Source organism: Coffea eugenioides, chromosome 6, assembly GCF_003713205.1.
Source record: "Coffea eugenioides isolate CCC68of chromosome 6, Ceug_1.0, whole genome shotgun sequence".
NCBI lineage: Eukaryota > Viridiplantae > Streptophyta > Magnoliopsida > Gentianales > Rubiaceae > Coffea > Coffea eugenioides.
In genome coordinates, this window is record NC_040040.1 from 899,479 (window position 1) to 905,478 (window position 6,000).

A 6,000-nucleotide genomic window follows, 5' to 3' on the forward strand; every position below is an offset into this window, starting at 1 on the left:
TTCAAGAACCGTCTTTTTTCGGTTGTATGAGAATTTTTTTTATCATTGTATGAGAATTGTTAACAAAAAAATACAATAGTTAATATAGAATAGCATCAATAGAATTTAATACAATTGTGTTGTAATCAAATGAAAAATACGCACCAATTGAATTGTTATTAGCACCCATAGTTAATGAAGTAATCCCTATATAAAAATATTTTGGTACATGTAGTAATTGGTAATCTATAAAATAAAATAAATTGCTAATCTATAAAATTGCTAAGTTGTCTATAAATAGCATCAATAGAATGTAATACAATTGTATTGTAATCGAACAATTGCAATACAATTGTATTGTATTGTATCTATAGTTGATTTAGCAAGATAGTGCAGCCAAAAAATGTGTATGTAAGATGAGTATGACGATATAAGAAACTGTATATTTACCATGATCACGCAAAATCATTGGTGATGTGGATGCCTGGCGATCTTGAGGACAGTTAGATTTTTCATTTCTTTGATCTAGAAATAAAATATATATTAAATTAAAAATCAATAGTTTATGTATTTATTTTATGTGTAAATAGTGATACATTGTATGAGAACTGTTAACCAAAAAAATACAATAATTAATATAGAAATAGCATCAATAGAATTTAATAGAATTGCATTGTAATCAAATGAAAACAATTACAGAGAAGTGGTTACCTGAACTAAGGAATGCAGTTTTAAATGCTCAAAAGTGCCTTGACGATTGCACATATGTCAGGGGCTTGGTGAGTTTTTTGCTCCTCTTGAATCATTTTCTTTTTTCTAATTGTAATATATTACTTGCAGGTGTTAAGTAGGACTTGGCTCTAACCTTTCGTTTAAGTACTTTAAGCAATGAACTATTTATTCCATGAGTTGAATTGTGCTGTTGCTAGATAGATGAATCACGTAGTTGTAATTGTCATTGTTGATAAAGAAAAGAAAGGCTAGAATGCAATTTTGCCAAAAGGATTTCTGACGAAATTAAAAATTAATCCAATTTTAATAATGGGCGTATAGTGCCTTAGTTATTAGTAGTATCTGAATTGTTTTTCTCCAATTATAAACCATTTTTAATTATTTTTTTTAATTATCAAAAAATCTTTTTTTTATTTCATGCACGATCATTTTTGGAATAAAATTATGAAAATAACTATCGTAACACCTATTTTATGTGATAAATGTGCAATAAAAAATAATTAAAAAAATTTCAGTAATACAAACAAATAAATTTTTATAATATACAATTTATGTTAGAAATAGTAGAACCCTCAATCATGAACCTATACCATCCGCAATTATATAAGCAAGCAATACCTTTTTATCTTTGCTTTACAGTGTAACAATAAGCAAACAACCGTTCATAAGATTTTGTAAAAAATTTTCAGAAATAATGGATGATCAGAAAATCAATGCAATATCATTCATGACAAAAAACAAAGCAAAAGCAAAACATACTTAAAAGGCAGAGGGGACTGACCTGGAAAATTAAGCCGGCCGCAAGAAGGTTGATTTCTGCTGGAGTCTCTGCACATAATATCTTCCACTACTGCTCACAAAAGAAACAAAATCAATACATTTACAAAATCAATAGAGAACCCAAAACAAATAAGAAACTGAGAGAGATGGTGAGGGAATTAACTCGATAAGTTAATTAAGTCGATCAGTAAAAGAAGAATTTGTAAGAGTAATTGTAGGAGTAATTGTAGGATGAGTTAAGATAGTGGGATAGTGGGAGTGAGATAGTGGGAATATTGATTGGTGATAAGGTGATAGTGGGATAGTGGGAATATTGATTGGTGATAAGGTGGGTTATAACCCACTACTTTTTTATGTATTAAAATAAATACAAAAATATGAGTTAAGATAGTGGGAGTGAGATAGTGGAAACATTGATTGGTGATAAGGTGATAGTGGGATAGTGGGAATATTGATTGGTGATAAAGTAGGTTATAACCCACTACTTTTTTATGTATTAAAATAAATACAAAAATCTAGAAAAAAGTATGACAAGTTTAGAAGGCATTGAGAGGGTTTCTGCTAAAAATCCCTTCCTGAATACATATAGATATAGATATAGATAGTGTGCTTGCATTTTGATTCTACGCTGCAACTGACAATTTCATGTTCAATATATCGTTAATAATTTGATAATCGAGAAATTGTCACTAATGACGGGCGCCGAAACGTGCCGTCGGTTAGCGGGGTTGACTTCTGGAGGAGAAATCGAACTCATACTCAAATCAGTCCCCATACATATAATAGTTTTAGAATCCTAACGTTATTATTTATTTAACTTTTCACACAAAGTTTGGTTTATGTTTAGGGTCGTCTTAAAAAAAGCGTCACTATTACGCACCTTAGCCCTATTGTACTTATCAGTTGTTGCTAAATTCGTACTCGATCATCATCCTTAAACATACCAAGTTACATACATGATAAAATATTACATCTTTTAATGTGATATTGACGCGAGTATCTTTTTAATTTTGTTTATTAAACTAAAATTGAGTTGTATTTTATAAACCTACTTGATTATTTTAGGTCGAAAGGCCAACAAGAAAAAGAAAAGGATAAAGTGTATAATATAAAAGAAGAGAAGATAAAACTAAAAGAGGAAAAGATTTGATATTATTTGGGAGTTTAGAAAAGAAATGAATATTGTTAATTAAACCAGAAAAGTAAAAAAAAAAAAAAACAACTGAAATCGGTTTTGTAAATTCAGTAACCTAGAGAAAAATATTGTTAATTATGGTAAAGTCGAAGACATATCACTGTAGCTAGGGATATTCATCGGCCAAAAATCGGAAATTCAGTAAAAAAAAAATTGGTTTTTTTCCGTCCAAAGTCAATATTCGAAAGGTCCAAACTTCTAATTGGAAGTCTGGATTTTGGTAACTGGATTTCGGCCAGATGACTATTAATTCTGTAAAATTTTCAATTAAACACATCATGTACGTGAGAATCCTTTTGGAATTCGGCCAATAATAGGAAATTCGAGAATTCAATTTTAGAATTCATTCCAAAACTGTTTCACCAAATATAAAAGCTTGGATATAAATTGATCTTACTGAAGTCCAAATCATCGAATTTTGAAATTCAACTTAGATTGGTTCGGCCGATTTTTTGGCTTTTTCCGACATATGAACACCCCTGAGTCTGACTGTAACATACGTCAGTTTGCGTTTAAGGGCATGAATCGTGAAACAACTTTCCATTCTTTTCCTGCAAATTTGTGTTGGAGAATAAGAAAAAGTAATTGGCACGTGGTGTTTACCATCATGGAATTGTGCACGTGCCATAATTTGCAGTGGTAGTACTAGTTTACTGGTGAATGGACGGCGTGTCGACAATGCAGATTGAGCTAGCAGCAGTGGGTCAGCGGCCAGCGTGTATCTGAGTTGAGCAATTACGTAGTCAATTTTGAAGAGGATATGCATCTGTCCAGCGCCATTACTCATTAGCTAGGGCCTAGCCGTCTTTCCAAGACTTCAAAACAAATGCATGTGGCCGCAATAGCCAATACCGGTGGCGGAACCAACCATCCTAACTTCAAAACAAACGTGTGTGGCCATAATAATGTAGCCAATACCAGTGGCGGAACCAACATCTTTAAGGTCAATTTCCGACGGTATATATACTGAAATAAATTGAATGAAAGTCTATATAAAACATGTTTTTTTTAATTATATAAAAACATGTTTTCGAGTTTAAATTATACTCAAATTTAGCAATAAAAATCACTCTACCAACTTGTGTTTCGAAACATCAATAGAGCTCATACTTGAATTAATATCCACATTTTTAAACACTCGTATCAAATTTCAGTGGATTGAGGATACGTTAAAATGGTGAACCAAACCAAACCACTTTTAAAACTTGCACATTTTTTTTTTGAACCAATCCACTTTCAATGTTGAGCTTCATAAGGAAAATCCTTGTTACTGGAAACACTCTGCATGATTCTAGTTCAGTTCTTTGATATACGTTAGAATTCTTTTTTTTAAAAAAAAAAAAAAATAACTCCACACTATTGAACTTTAAATATAGTTGTAATTAATATACTCCCTCCGTCCCACTTTGATAGTCCTGTTTTCCTTTTTCATCCGTCCCAAATTGTAGTCCACTTTTCAATTGAAAAATGTAATTGTATTTTAATTTTCCTAAAATACCCTTATTCAATGTAAGTTGTTATTACTATAAACCTACCCCATTTAATGAGAGTTGATTCTTTTTTACTATCAATTCAAGTTCCCATAAAGTTGTACTCTAATTAATGTGAGGGTATTTTAGGAAAATAGCTACCTAAATTGATTGTTCCAATAAAGTTAACTATTTTTTCTTAAACTGTGTGAAAAGAACCAGAACTATCAAAGTGGGACGGAGGGAGTATATGGTACTATCAAACTTCATCACCTATACCAGACCTCTACCATTTTTAAAACGTAGCACAATCCAATGTCAACTTGCAATAGCTTTGACTGCGGTTACCAATTCTTATTTTTCAGCCATTTTCGCAGGTCAACAATTAAAACTTCCACCTGCCATTTTTTTTTTGCAATGTTCAACGACACAATGAGTCAGCAGCTCCTGCTTCTCTCAGTTCGTGACCGACCCAGAAATTAATGGGGAAAAAAAAGGGTGCTAATCTTTTGAAATTAAAGGCCATTTTTGTGGAATCTTGAAGGAGGATGAGTGCCGAAAGTAGTTCGGATTAAGAAAAGAAGAAGATGATGATTAGCATTCGTGTTTTGCGATTGTCAATCTTTGAATCCGAATTGCAGCTTTAGTCCGGTGAGCAAATAAAGAAGGGCTCTTAATTAAGCTCTCAATATTCTCCGTAGAACAGCATTGAATCATGATTTTTGAGTGTAAAGCGGTTGAACGTTAATTAAATTACTGTAAACCCTATGCAGGATTTGTCTTAATTTGGAATCGCCTGCCTACCTACCTGGGCAGTTAACAAGAAAAAGGGAAAAAAAAAGACACTATGAAAAACTCTACCCTATGCTAATTTTTTTAGGAACACCTGTGTCGATCAATGCGAGGAAATCTAATACTATGTGTAGAACTGTTGATGATAAAGAGTTTATAATTTAGATTTTACGCATGATCTCGGATTGATAAGCAAAAAAACGTTAACTTTGTGGGCAAATCCACAAATAAGAGATCAAAAACTGGAATCGATCTCAAGTTCAACAGTACAACAATCTGCATGATACCCTGAATTTAAACGAAAACGAACCCGCTAAGTATAACACGAAATCGTCAACTTCAAACTGTAAAGAAAAGAAAAAGGAATTATAATTTAAACAATGGCGTATTAATTAATTCATGGAGTTGTGCGTATGAGTACCAATTGTAAATGTACTTGTCGGATGATGCTACGTACTTCTCAACCAATTTCCATCTCTAACATTATTATAAATTTGTTCATGCATCTTCATTTTATCAATGGAATCGAATGCATGCATAAAATGAATTTTATTATTCGGTTTTATAGCATTGGAAAGACTCTCTAAAACAAAAAGACCTTGTAGCGACCGGTAACGTTAATTTGATTGCTGCTGCACCTATAATTGTCAAGCATTAAAGGAAATGCAAGTTAATTTCTTGACCTTGGTTTCTCTTTAATTTGTCAATAATTAAGAGCTTTTTTTTTTTTTATAAAAAGAATTATATTATAATGATGTGATAGTATATATATATATATGAGGTAAAAAAATAATAGAAAAAATATGCTATTTTCCAAAAAAGAAGCTTTGAAAAACTCACAATTCAAATGGGACCTAAGTCTTGAGTACCTGTGGGACGTACGTAGTACTTGCAGCTTTTACCAATTCGAAGTCATTTTTCTACCAAAAAACAACTGTTCCCATTGGCAAAATTCAACTCTTCGACCAAGTTGCTCCTCAGCCTTAATTGTTCTTGTCTCCCCCGTCACGTCACCCCTCCCTCTTTCTGTGTTTTTTTTTCCTTCCCGCTGTA